Raw genomic sequence first — 15,804 nt, 5'->3', positions numbered from 1 at the left:
ATGGTCTGGTCAGTTCCTCCAGATGCCCCCTTTAGTCTCAGTTCTCTGCAATCACAAAATCCAAATCGCAAATCTCCCGGCGCCAGCAAACCCGCGGAACTCCTTCCCCCGGTCAGGGTCTGTGTCTGTGTCTGTCCCAAGAGAAGGGGCTGTCTGCCATGCGGTCTCCCTCTGACCCTCTGGGCTCAAGTCTGGCAAACTTTCCTGCCCAGATCCCTGGTTTTTAACCTTTCCAGGGGAGCTCTGCCCTTCCCAGCTGCAAACCGTCTCACCAACTGAGTAAATTCGCCAATTCGGGGTGGGTGTTATTAGTTTCAGCTGCTTACTCCGTTTGCTCCGGGACAAGACCTGGGACGCGTCTGCCTATATCGCCGCCATCTTGCTTCTCCCAGGAAGGAATTCTTACCATTTGCAACAGCATGGATGAAGCTAGAGAGCATTACGCTAAATGAAATAAGCCAGTCAGAGAAAGATAAATATCACATGATCTCACTCATTTGTGGAATATAATGAACAACATAAACTGATGAACAAAAATAGAACCAGAGACATAGAAGCATCAAGCAGACTGTACAACCTATGAGGGAAGGCAGGGGGTGAGGAGGTAAGAGATCAACCAAAGGACTTGTATGCATGCATATGAGAAAAACCAATGGACACAGACAGTAGGGGGGTGAGGCATGTGCTTGGGAGAAGGGGTGGCGGGGGAGAATTCAATGGGGGAAAAAAGGAGACTCATGTAAAACTTTAAACAATAAAGAATTTTAAAAAAAGATGTTCAGACAGATACACAAACAAGTGCAACTCTTCTGTGAATGCTGCTATATAGGAATTAAACTCTTTACTTAAACCTAAGCAGCAGAGAAAGAGAATGTTTTTGTTTATTCTGACTGACTGCAGATATGACCTTTTAAAATAGAAATATATATATTGAATAAAACTAGAAAGCCTACTAACTATGACTATTTTAAATTCTTTCTTACAGAGGAATTAGGGCAGTGATGGCGAACCTTTTGAGCTCACCGTGTCAGCATTTTGAAAAACCCAAACTTAACTCTAGTGCCCTGTCACATATAGAAATTTTTTGATATTTGCAACCATAGTAAAACAAAGATTTATATTTTTGATATTTATTTTATATATTTAAATGCCATTTAACAAAGAAAAATCAACCAAAAAAATGAGTTTGCGTGTCACCTCTGAATTAGGGTCTAGATAGATAGATGATGATGATGATAGATTGATAGATAGATAGATAGATAGATAGATAGATAGATAGATAGATAGACAGATAGATAGATAGATAGATAGATAGATAGATAGATAGATAGATAGATGATAGATAAGAAAACCAAGGACAATTTGTGATCTGCCTAAGTTCTGATAAAATTGGTTAATGTCCATCTCATTTATTTAACTATAAAGGTAAAAGATTATAGTTTGCCCTGTACCTGCCTTGCTATTGTGTTCTTTAGAATTAGCAGGGATTTCTAAAGTGTAAAGTACTTATTAAATTGGTTTGGCAATTTTAAATGTGAATAAGTGCTTACAAAATTCTGAAAATTGTAGAGAAGTGGGAAGGAGATACTGTCCATGGAATTGAAGGAACTGGGCATAGATATTCTAATAATGAAAAGAAACACTTTGAAGGCATTTTTGTTTTAGTTAACAGTTTGTTAATGTTGAGGTTTAAATCACTAGAACCACTCTTGGAAAACAAGTATCTCATTAATTCAAAGTGCCAAACATTGATAGTGCTGCCATAATAGAGGTTGAATAGATTAAGAACACAAGAGCAAGCAGTTTACATGTGCTAAAAAAAGAAATGAAATCCTATGTCTTAAGATACAGGGAGGCAATCAAATGTTTGGTGGTGCTTTTCTTCATACTGAGGCAAGAAATTGGATAGTCTGTGATTGGTCTGCTATAAAATGCCATTTTAGCTAGCAATTTGCTCAGTGTAGGCAAAATCACATCCTCTCTCCATTATTAGCAACCTAAGGGGGTATTTAAAGGATAAGTGTTTCTCATTCATTTCAGAGCTTTAAAAAAATCCACACACTTTCTTGAGAAAAGTAGAAGAATAAATGCATTCAGGAAAATGCAAGCTACACAAGAAATGTTCCAATGTCACTATTTTGATGAAGAAATAAAATGTAAAGAACAAGTTCAGTTTACCATTAATATCCTATACCTAAAGTACCTAGAAAAAGTATATGCTAGTTGTGGTGATATTCACTCATCTTACATAGGCTGAAATTTGTATAAATTATCTGAATATAGAATGAATCAACTCTGAAAATCTTACACTTCTTTTTTTGTGATCAATTAAAATTACATTTTCTTCAAGAAATCTCTGGAATTTACTTTATAAGAATTGATGACTCCTTTAAGAACACCCACATATCATGTTTTTATTAATCTCTATTGTTATATATATATTATCAGTTATACTGCCTAGTATATACACCTAGTAATGTTATTTGCACTGATAGGCACTTAATAATTATACTTGTTAAATAGAATTTAAACTCAAAAGAAAAAAAATGAAATTGCTCTAATATTGAGGACATCTTGTGTGTCATATTGAAGCCTACATTTCCAAAATGATCTGTACTCCTCAGAGGACTGTACCTTATAAAGTATTTACTGCATCCCCTTTTATAATTGTTACCTTTTAACCTCAGGGCATAAATACATTTTCTTATTTGTTGAAGTAGTAATTTCCTTATAAAAATATTTTACTTGGGTTGAACTTGGATAGCAGATGTTTTAGAGCAACTATGGCTTCCACTACTTTATATACAGGGTGAAGAACTACGCTCTATTACTGGTTCCCAAACTTCATCTCAAATTATTATCATTTAAGGGAGCTTTTATAGAAATGAGCATACCCAAATACCACCAAAAATACAAACTTTTTAGAATGTTTATTTGAGGCACAATGAGCAAAAGATGATGGGTAGAAAAAGAAGATGTAATGACTATTGTTTTTGCCTACCCAACATCCTTTTCCTCTTTATTTGGTATTAGCATCTCCATTTTATTTTGAGGAACTCCCATTCTGTTTCAAAACACATACTCCTGGTTGAGTTATCCTATCCCCAATTCCTGTAAGCCCTAGACATAATCTTATAACAGTGGTTGGTGGCCAAGCATAGTACTATATTTCATTAATCACAGTGATTGGTTGAGAAATATGCACAGAAACTAAGCATTATCAATTAGTGGCTGCACGGGTTGATAACCAAATAGAATAAAAATAATGGAAGATCATTTTGCCATCATGTAGAGAGAACGTTCCTGAAAATTATGCCAAAACTGAGGAGAGGAAGACCAAGAGATGGAAATAGAAAGATTACTTACAACAACATTTGCTCTCCTAGATCCAGTTATGTACCCTGTATGGGATAACTTTAATTTTATCCTTTAGGCACACACCACTCCTTTTTCTCCTGTACTTTGTGTCCTTGTAGAATGACCAATATGTACTCATTAAAGTGCTTCCTTGCATTCTAGTTTCACTTTGAGTTTGGCTATTGGAGTCAACAACAGGAAATTGAAATGTGGGATGGTGTTGAGGTCATTCTTCCTGGTTTATTAACTGATAAATTGCTATGTATCCAGTTACTTATTTTTTGTTCAGAACACTACAATTTATGTTAGAAAGGTCCCCTCCACACACCTATACATAATGACTTCCAGTAATTCTTCTCTCCCATGAGCCATGAGGCCTAGTGATAATAATTGCTCCCTGCTATTTTCATCCTGTAAGTACCGCATTGTCTTGTATCGGTTTCTCTAATAACTGCTCATATCTTTGTAAGCTGGCACTTTACAAAGCTGTCATCTAATTAAAATAAGTTATTTCTTCGAAAAATACCTGACTCCAAATTTAGTCCAGCATAGTAATAGTAACCCTCAATTTGATTGATATTGCTGCAGAAGGATATTATATTATTTGCTAAATGTTATTTTCTGATTGTTTCTTGAACTGTCTGTACAAAGATAAGGTATATTAATAGTAAAAACAAAAGATCAGGCATTCACTAGGAAAAACAAATCAATGATAAATATTTATGTATACTAAATTCAATGGTTCGTTCCAAATCCAAAACAAACAAACAAAAACTTTTGGCTAGCTGTAGAAAGTCACTGATGGATATAATGAGAGTCCTACATTCCCAGTCATCCTAGACATAAGCTTAGTTCAGGGTTAGTAGCCTGAAATCTGTTACCTTGATTTCCTTGCAAAGCAAGTGGATAAGCAAACAGCAACAAAAAAACCCTGCACATATGCACATTATACTAATATTTAAAAAAGAGTGCTGCAAATAATTATCAATGTTCCAAGAAATGCTATGAGTGCTAGTTGAAACACTTTCCCTTAAGTGTGACCAGGCTTGACATTGAAATCAAATCCATTTTCACAAGATTTGTAATCTCATAACTTTTAGTTAATATGCTAAGAATTACTTGGCATTTCTTGTGAAGGGGGAAAGAAGATTTATTAACCAGCTACTTGGAAAATCAAAGACACTTTAAATGTTTTCTGTATTACTGTTTATATGTTCTCTACTATATTTCTCATCTTTTATAAGTTCGTATTAATTAAATTAAATTGATTTCTTTTTTATAGAAAACATTTTAAAAATTCCACATCACATTGCTATTAAAATAAAGATAATTTTTCATACATTACTCATAAATATTTATTGTTAAGACTTTATTCATGAACCTAAAGTATATGTGGAATTTAAGTATTTTAATATTAACAGCACAATTGAGATCCTCACATTACTTATAGTTTTGTTCTGTAAATACCACAATTTTCTTTTCTTAAACTTTTGTAGGCATTTAAATCCCAGTCCTCTGTTAATGACCAACATTATAAAGACTGGTCATTCATAGATAAATAGTATTTACTCTTTTCTGTCACATTAAAAAAAAAGTCCTGAAGGAGAAACCAAGATGGCAGCATAGGTAAACACCAGAAATTGCTGCCTCCTAAAACAACTTCAAAAATACAACGAAAAGACAAAACGGACATCATCCAGAACCACAGGAAGGCTGGCTGAGTGGAAATTCTACAACTAGAAGAAAAGAGAAAAGCACACTGAGACTCAGAGGAGTTGCGGAAGTAAAGCGCAGAGGTATGGAGGCTCAAGCGCGCACGGAAAGGGGCTGGTACCTGAGGACGCAGCTGTCTTTTTGAATCAGGAGGGAGTCTCAAGCTCCCGACTGCTCTGAACTCCGGTTCTGGGGAGCCAGGGCTCATACAGGGAGAAACTGGACTGTCTGGCAGCAGGCAGAACTCGGAACTTGAAGGCGGCTTTTTCTCAGAGGTGCTTGCAGCAATTACCAGGACACTGAGACGCGCGGCCCCTTAGGGCAGGGCTGAGGATCAACCATAGCTGCTTGCTCCGCTCTGTTGATTCCTAGACCCTGCCCCACCCAGGCTGCGGCAGAGGCTTTTGCATATGAATGCCCTGGCCTTTTGAAACCTGAAAATTACCTAACAAATTGCAGCTGGGCCAAACAGACCCAGAACTTCCAAGAGAAGGCCCAAGGCCCCACAGCAGCTTGCATTGCTTCACAGCTAGGCCTCATCTGGGCACCTCCAAACCCCAAAAAAGGAAGGGGAATCTGCAGATCTCTTCATAGCTCCTTCTGGGTAACCTCAGGCAGAGGCTAAATTAGCACCTCCTTAGATTTAAGAGCCAGTGTACCCAGTGGTCAGAGTGGGACCATCCAGATTACAACTCCTCAGATCCATAAGGGACACACTCAGGAGGCAGCCTCAGTGAGCACCAAAGCCCCACTGAAGCAAGTCTTGCCCCAGAAGGGTGTCTTCAGCACAGAAGTTCTCCCACTGCAGACACAGCTGATTCTCACAGCCAATTGGCCTGGAGGTCAATTCCTCCCAGTGATACCTACAACAATCAAGGCTTAACTACAACAAGACTGTGCACAAAGCTCACAAAGGGGTGCACCAAGAGTGTCCACCTCAGTTAACTGGGGAGGCTGAGCCACTGGGCCCTATAAGACACCTAGCACACAAAACCACTCTACCAACACAGGGAAGCATAAAAAATGCGGAGACAAAGAAACAGGTCACAAATGACAGAAATGGAGGAAAGAAAACGACTGGATATAGAGTTCAAAACCATGTTTATAAGGTTTTTCAAGAATTTTCTGGAAACCGCCGATAAATTTAGTGAGACCCTGGAGGATATGAAAAAAGACCAACTAGAAATTAAGCGTACACTGACTGAAATAAAGAATAATATACAGAGATCCACCAAAAGACAAGAGGATCCCAAGAATCAAGTCAAAGATTTGAAATACGAAGAAACAAAAAATACCCAACCGAAAAAGCAAAAAGCAAAAAGAATCCAAAAATATGAAGATAGTGTAAGGAGCCTCTGGGACAACTTCAAGAGTACCAACATCAGAATTATAGGGGTGCCAGAAGAAGAGAGAGGGCAAGATGTTGAAAACCTATTTGAAGAAATAATGACAGAAAACTTCCCCTACCTGGTGAAAGAAATAGACTTACAAGTCCAGGAAGCGCAGAGAACCCCAAACAAAAGGAATCCAAAGAGGACCACACCAAGACACATCATAATTAAAATGCCAAGAGCAAAAGACAAAGAGAGAATCTTAAAAGCAGCAAGAGAAAAAAAGTCAGTTACCTACAAGGGAGTACCCATATGACCGTCAGCTGATTTCTCAACAGAAACCATGCAGGCCAGAAGAGAGTGGCAAGAAATATTCAAAGTGATGAATAGCAAGAACCTACAACCAAGATTACTTTATCCAGCAAAGCTATCATTCAGAATTGAAGGTCAGATAAAGAGCTTCACAGATATGCAAAAGCTAAAGGAGTTCATCACCACCAAACCAGCATCATATGAAATGCTGAAAGGTATTCTTTAAGAAGAGGAAGAAGAAAAAGGAACTCTTACCATTTGCCACAGCATGGATGGAACTAGAGAGCATTATGCTAAGTGAAATAAGCCAGTCAGAGAAGGATAAATACCACATGATCTCACTCATTTGTGGAATATAATGAACAACATAAACTGATGAACAAGGACTGATCCAGAGACGGAGAGGCATTGATTGGACTGTAGGGCCTTGGAGGGAAGGTAGGGGAGGGTGGAGGTAAGGGGGAAAGATCAACCAAAGGACTTACATCCAAGCATATAGGTCTAACCAATGGACACGGACAACGGGGGGGTGAGGGCATGAGCGGGGGGGGGGGGTAGGGGGTAACGTGGGGATCAGGACACATATGTAATATCTTAATCAATAAAAAATATATTTAAAAAAAGTCCTGAAGTAAAATAGTACATTTATTTTCTTATTTTTAATGGTTTGTTTCATTTCTTTATTTTTATCTTTAGTATTCCATAATATACAACACATTAAAATTATAATAAAATATATAGTTCAATAATTTATCTCAAGTCAATACCTGTGTGGCCACAAAACAAATAAAAATAAAATAAAACATTGTGTTCTTTCACAATCTTCACAGTCCCTCTTGCCAGAAAAGTTGCTTCAGATGTAATTCATATCCTGCCTTTTATGGTGAATATATCTTTGATTATCTTTATTCTATTAACAACTAAACATCTGTTATTCAACATATGATTTAGTTTTCACTGTATTTTGCACTTTACCCATAGAATCACAAGGATATTTTTTGTATGTCATTTCCTTCTCTTAATATTTTGTATGTAACCTCTGTTTAGGTTTCTAATAACAAATGTAATTCTTTGCGTGACTACACCACAATTGATTATTTGATAGATATTTGATGGTTTTCCAATTTGGAGCAATTATTAAAAGCTGCTAAGAGCATTCTAGTATACAGGTCTTTCTGCAAATTGAAATTGCTAAGCCATACCTTGATCTCTTCAGTGTTAGCAGATGATGCCAAACGGTTTCCCCAGCATGGCTGTACCAATTTAAACACTCACCACAGTTTATGAGAGTTCTCTTTACTTAACATTTTCAATATTTCTCATAGTTTTTACCACTTGATTATGGTAATTTATGTAATTATATTTCAATATAGTTTTATTGTACATTTCTCTAATTGAAATGGATATTAACTCATATGTTTATTGGTCATTCAGATACCTTCATATGTGAGGAGATTATTCATTTTGGGGGGACTGTTTTTTCTTATAGATTTGTAAATTTTTACTTCTTTTTCAGTTATATAAGTTGCAAATACTTTCTCCAAGGCTTATGTTTTCACTTTCTTGTGTCCTATAATGACTAGAGGATCTTACTTTCAATGCATTTTGATTTACCAACCTTTTAATTTATATTTAGGATTTTCTATGTAATGTGCAAATAGTCTTTTCCTATCACTATTTAATTCATGTATTTTCTTATACTGTTTTCTAAGAATAGCATTGTTTGCCTTCATGATTAAATATATATTCAGTCTGGAAATCATTGTTATATTGATCCATATTCAGTTATCTTAGTATAATACTTCATTTTAATTACCTAATTTCTTTATATTTGACAAGTGGGAGTCTAAATTTGTTGCTGAGTCTGACATAACACTAGAAGTTTGTTGTAGTTGTTTTATAGATTTCTTATATCTTTTTTAACAGCTTTATTGATATATGATTTATGTATTATAAAATTTATTCAAGGTGTAAAATTCATTGGATTTTAGTATATTTAAAAATATATGCAGCAACACCACAGTCAATTTTAGAACATTTTTCTTATCTCAAAAAGAAAGCCTGTAGTCTTTAACTATAACCTTTTTATTTCCCCATCCTCCCCCCCAAAGCAACCACTAATCTACCTTCTGTTTCTATATATTTCCCTGGTCTTGACATTTTATATAAGTCAAATCATATATGTCCCACAGTGTCTGAAAATTTATTTAGCATAGTATTTTCAAGGTTCACTCATGAAGTGCCATATATCAGTATTTAAATTCTTCTTCTAGTCAAATTACATTTTATTATATGAGTATACCACATTTTCTTATCCATAATTTTATGGACATTTAGGTTGTTTGGCTAATATGATATGAACATGTGTGTAGAAGTTTTTGTTTGAACACCTATTTTCAAATATATTTTACAGATACTTAAATGTCAATGAAATGGCGAGTCTCTGGAGGATTTGAGACTTTGCCTGATTCAATCCGGGGCCAGGGGCTAGGAAAAGCAGACCCTGGTGCACATCTTGGTCCTTTAAAAGGCAACCAGCCTAGCAGAGGGAGCCACAAGCTGTGGGCTGCTGATAGCTCCAAACAAGGTACTCAGGGCCAGTCACAAACAGCATCCTTCAGTAGAGATTGGGAGTCAGAGCAGATCTACTTAATACACAGACACAAAACCAAATAGGCAGCCAGAATGGGGAGACAAAAAAGCAAGCCCCAAATGACAGAATAAGAGAATTCTCAAAAAAAAATAGCTAAATGAAATAGAGATAAAAAAAATTTATCAGACTTAGAGATCAGAATAATTATGTCAAAGATTCTCAACAACATGAGAAAAGATACTATAACAATGAAGAATGACATAGTACTAATAAAGAACACGGTGGAAGGAATACACAGCACATTAGAAGAAGGCGAGGATCAGATTAGTGAATTAGAAGACAGGGGAGAAAAAAATCATTCAATCAGAGAACCAAAGGAAAAAAATTACAAAACATGAGGACAGTGTAAGAGAGCTATGGGACAACATGGACCTTAACAATATTCACATAATAGGTGTGCCAGAAGGGGAAGAAAGTGAGCTAAGGATACACAATGTGTTTGAAGAAATAATGGCAGAAAACTTCTCTAACCTGGTGAAGGAAAAAGTCACACAAGTTCTGGAGACACAGAGAGTCCTAAGCAAGAAGAATCCAAACAGGCCCACACCAGACACATCAAAATTAAAATGCCAAAAATTAAAGAAAAAGAGGGAATCTTAAAGGCAGCAAGAGAAAAGCAATTTGTTAACTACAAAGGAGCTCCCATAAGGCTGCCAGCTGATTTCTCATCAGAAACTCTACAGGCCAGAGGGAATGGCATTAAGTATTCAAGGTAATGAAAAGCAAGGATCTGAAATCAAGATTACCATATCCAGGAGGGTATTATTCATAATACCAGTAGATGATAAAATAAAATAAAGAGCTTCAGAGACAAAAAAAAAGGCTAAAGTAGTTTAGCACCACCAAGCCAGCACTGCAAGAAATGCAAAAGGGACTGCTGTAATGAGAAGAAGAAACAGAGAGAGAGAATCAAACGCATAAAGAATTAAAATGGCAATAAATAAGCACCTATCAATAACAACCTTAAATGTAAATGGATAAAATGCTCCAATCAAAAGACTTAGGATAGCTGAATGGATACACAAGCATGACCCAATTATATGCTGCCTATAGGAGACTCACCTCAAAACAAAAGACTCACACTGAATGAGGGTGAAGGGATAGAAAAAAATCTGTGTGCAAATGGAAACAGAAAAAAAGAAAAAAAAAACCTGGGGTAGCAATACTCATAAATGACAAAATAGACTTCAAAATGAAGGCCAGCACAAGAGACAACAAAGGTCACTACATAATAACAAAGGGATCATTCCAACAAGAGGATATAATGCTAATAAACATATATCCATCCAAAATAGGACCACCTAAATATAAGCGCAGACACACACACACACACACACACACACACACACACACACACTACTTCTGGAGGACTTTAAGGGAGAGATTGACAGTGATACAGTCATAGTAAGGGAGTTTAACACCCCACTGGCTTCACTGGATAGATCTTCCAGAAAAAAAATCTAACAGAGGAACAGAGATTCTAAATGACACACTGGATCAGGTGGATTTAATTGACAAGTATAGATCATTTTACCTCATAGCTGTAGAATATATATTCTTTTCAAGTGCACATGGGTCATTGTCATAGATAGACCACATGTTAGGACACAAAACAAGTCTCTATAAGTTCAAAAAGATTGAAATCATATCAAGTATCTTCTCAGATCACAATGGAATGAAATTAGAAATCAACTAAAGTATAAGCACTAAAAAACATTCAAACACATGGAGGCTAAATATCATGTTATTAAACAAAGAATGGGTTACCAATGAGATCAAGAAAGAAATAAAAAAAACTTTCTGGAAACAAATAAAAATGAACACAAAACAACCCAAAATCTATGGGACACAGCTAAAGCAGTTCTAAGAGGGAAGTTCTTGGCACTACAGGCCTACCTCAAAAAACAAGAAAAAAAATAATAAACTATTTACCCCTATAACGTAAATAATTAGAAAGAGGGCAACAAGAAAAGCCTAGAGTGAGTAGAAGGAAGGAAATAATAAAGATTATAGCATAAATAAATAAATGACATAGATGCTAAAAACAAAACAAAACAAAACAAAAGATCAATGAAACTGAGAGCTGGTTCTTTGAAAAGATAAACCAGATTGATGAACTGTTAGCCTGGCTCATCATGAAACAAAGAGAGGGGACTTAAATAAATAAAATCAGAAATGAAAGTGGTGAAGTTACAACTGACACCACAAAAATACAAAGGATTGTAAAAAAAAAAATACTATGAACAACTAAATGTCAATAAGCTGGACAGCGTGGATGAAATGGACAAATTCCTAAAACACAAACAAACAAACAAAAAAACACAATACACACACACACACACACACACACACACACACACACAATCTTCCAAACCAGGTCAGGAAGAATCAGAAAACTTGAATAGGCCAATAACAACTGATGAAATAGAAGCAGTAATAAAACAAACAAACAAACAAACAAAACTCCAAGCAAACAAAAGTCCTGGTCCAGAAGGCTTCACAGGGGACTTTTACCAAACATTCAAAGAAGAACTAGCAGCTATACACATTAATCTATTCCAAAAACAATTCAAGAGGATGGAACACTTATAAGCTCTTTTTATGAGCCAAGCATTATCCTAATTCCAAAACCAGTTAAAGACAATACAAGGAAAGAGAATTATAGGCCTGTTCATCAGGCCAAAATTCCTGATGAACATAGATGCTAAAATCCTCAACAAAATATTAGCAAATCGAATCCAGCCATATATTAAAAAGATCATATACCCTGACCAAGTGGGATTTATTCCAGGGATTTGAGGCTGGTACAATATTCTCAAATCAATAAACGTGATACTTCACATAAACAAATTGAAAGAAAAATCACATGATCATATCAATAGACTCAGAAAAAGCATTCAAAAAATCCAACACCCACTTTTTTATAAAAACTCTCAGCAAAGTGGGAATAGAGGGATCATATCTCACCATAATAAAGGCCATATTTAAGAAACTGACAGCCAATATCATGCTCAATGGGCAGAAACTAAAACCATTTCCCCTAAGAACAGGAACAAGGAAGAGATGCCTGCTTTCACCATTCTTATTCAACATAGTACTGGAAGTCTTAGCCACAGCAATCAGGCAAGAAGAAGAAATGAAAGACATCCAAACTGAAAAGGCAGAAGTAAAACTGTCATTATACTCAGATGACATGATGTTGTACATAGAAAACCCTAAAGACTCCATTAAAAAACTAATAGATTTAATAAATGCATTCAGTAATGTAGCAGGATAAAAAAAATAAACATCCAGAACTCGATGGTATTTTTATACACCAATAATGAATTCTCAGAAAGAGAAACTAAACAAACAATCCCATTTACCGTTGCAACAAAAAAATAAATAAAATGGTTAGGAATAATCTTAAGCAAGGATGTAAAAGACTTGTGCTCAGAAAACTACAGGATGTAGAAAAAAGAGATAGAGGAAGATGTAACCAAGTGGAAGAATATACTGTGTTCATGGACTAGTAGAATTAACATCATTAAGCCCTAGCTGGTTTGGCTCAGTGGATAGAGCATTGGCCTGCAGACCAAAGGGTCCCAGTTTCGATTCCAGTCAAGGGCACATACCCAGGTTGCAGGCTGGATCCCCAGTAGGGGGCATTCAGGAGGCAGCCAATCAATGATTCTCTCTCATCATTGATGTTTCTATCTCTCTCTCCCTCTCCCTTCCTCTCTGAAATCAATAAAAGTATATTTAAAAAAAGAATTAACATCATTAAAATATCCGTACTACCCAAAGGAATCTACAGATTCAATGCAATTCCTATTAAATTACCAATGGCATGTTTCACAGATCTAGAAAAAATACTCCAAAAATCTATATGGAACCAAAAATGACCTCGCATAGCTGCAGCAAAGTCACTGTAATCAGAACAGCCTGAAACTGGCACAAGAACAGGCATATCAATCAATGAAACCGAACAGAGACCCCAGAAATTGACCCAAGCCATTAAGCTCAATTAATATTTGACAAGGGAGGCAAGAACATACAATGGAATCAAGACAGTCTCTTTAATAAGTGGTGTTGGGAAAATGGGACAGATACATGCAAAAAAAAAAATGAAACTAGACCACCAACTTACACCACACAGAAGAATAAAGTAAAAAATGGATAAATGACTTAAATGTAAGTCATGAAAGCATAAGAATCCTAGAAGGATTTAAAAAATGGGCCAAGGACCTAAATAGACACTTCTCCAAAATGGACATACAGAAGGCCAAGAAACATATGAAAAATGCTCAAAGTCACTGATCACCAGAGTTATGCGAATAAAAACAACGAGACGCCCTGATCAGTTTGGCTCAGAGGATAGAGCGTCGGCCTGCAGACTGAAGGGTCCCAGGTTTGATTCCGGTCAAAGGTATGTACCTTGGTTGCGGGCACATCCCCAGTAGGGGGTGTGCAGGAGGCAGCTGATCAATGTTTCTCTTTCATTCATGTTTCTAACTCTCTATCCCTCTCCCTCCCTCTCTGTAAAATGTCAATAAAATATATTTAAAAAAAACTACAATGCGGTATCACTTCACATCTGTCAGAATGGTTACCATAAAAAAATCAACAAATGACAAGTGCTGGTGACAGTGTGGAGAAAAGGGAAACCTCGTACATTGCTAGTGGGAATGCATACTAGTATAGTCATTATGGAAAACAGTATGGGGTTTTTTTCAAAAAATTAAATATGGAACTGCTGTTTGACCCAGTGATCTCACTTCTAGGAATATCTCCTAAGAAACTTGAAACATCAATCAGAAAAACTGCATGCACCCCTATATTCATCTCAGTGCAATTTATAATAGCTAAGATCTGGAAACAGCCCAAGTGTCCACCTGTCCACCAGTAGATGAGTAGATAAAAAAATCTGTGGTACATTTATGGAATACTATTCAGCAGTAATAAAGAAGGATCTCCTACCCTTTGAGACAGTATGGAGGGACCTGGAGAGTATTATGCTAAGTGAAATAGGCCAGTCAGAAAAATACAAGTATCACATAATCTCACTCATATGTGAAATCTAATAAACAAAATAAACTGATAAAAAAAAATAGATCCAGAGACATGGAAGCATGGAATAGACTGTCAAATCTCAAAGGGAAGGCGCGGGTGGGTGGGTGGGTGGGTGTGTGGAAAAGATCAACCAAAATACTTGTATACATATATTCATGATCTATGAACTTGGACAATAGGGTGGAGAAGGCCTGGGGTGGGGGGTGGAGGCGGGTTATGAGAGGTCAATTGAGAAAAGAAAGTGGGTATATGTAATTCTTTCAACAATAAAGATTTTTTTTTAAAATGCAAATAAAAATACAATGAGATGCCACCTCACACATAACAAATAAAAACATGAAACAATGCATTAAATATGTTGGTGAGGATATGGGGATTGTGAAATAGTGCAGCAGCTATGAAAAACAGTTTGGCAGATACATAATCTATAATAATAAAAGCATAATATGCTAATTAGACAGGACAGCAGAACGACCTTCCAGAGATCATTCTGGATGTCTTTCCAGACAAAGCTGCAGTGGCAGGGCTGAGACAGAGGCAGTTAGGGGCGATCAGGCAGGCAGGCAAGCAGTTAGGGGTGATCAGACAGGCAGGCAAGTGGTTAGGGGCAATCAGGCAGGCAGGCAGAGGGGTTAGGGGCAATATGGCAGACAGAGTAGTTAGGGGCAATCAGGCGAGCAGTTAGGAGCCAGCGGACCCGGATTGTGATAGGGATGTCCGACTGTGGGATCGGGCCTAAACCAGCAGTCGGACATCCCCCGAGGGGTCCCAGATTGCAAGAGGGTGAGGGCTGGGCTGAGGGACACCCCCCTCATGCACAAATTTTGTGCACCAGGCCTCTAGTAAGTTATATGAAATTACCATATGACCCAGCATTTCTTCTGATGTATGTTTTTATTGACCGAGTTCGCCCCCCAACCCCCACCAAATTCATATGTTGAATCCCTAACCTCCAGTGTGACAGAATTTTAAGAGGGAATCTCTGAAGTTGTAATTAAGGTTAAATGAGGTTATATGACTGGAGCCATAATCCTATAGCATAGGTTTCCTTATAAGAAGAAAAGACAGTAAGAATGCACTTGCACAGAGGAAAAGCCATGTGAGAACACAGTGAGAAGATAGTCTTCATCCAGCCAATGAGAGAGGTCTCAGGAGACACCAACCTTGCTGATACCTTGATCTTGGACTTCTAGCTTACAGAACTGAGAGAAAATACATTTCTGCGGTTTAAGCCATCCAGTCTGAGGAATTTTTTTTATTACAGGCTAGGCAAACAAATGCAGCTAAATAAAGAATTAAGAACAGTTTGTTCAAACAAAAACCTATACATGAATGTTCCTAGAAGCACTATTCATAATAGTCCAAAGATGGAAACAACTCAAATAT

This window comes from Myotis lucifugus, unplaced genomic scaffold (assembly GCF_000147115.1).
Source record: "Myotis lucifugus unplaced genomic scaffold, Myoluc2.0 scaffold_13, whole genome shotgun sequence".
NCBI classification, from domain to species: domain Eukaryota; kingdom Metazoa; phylum Chordata; class Mammalia; order Chiroptera; family Vespertilionidae; genus Myotis; species Myotis lucifugus.
The sequence above is the reverse complement of the archived record's forward strand: the minus strand, read 5'-3'. Positions refer to the sequence as shown.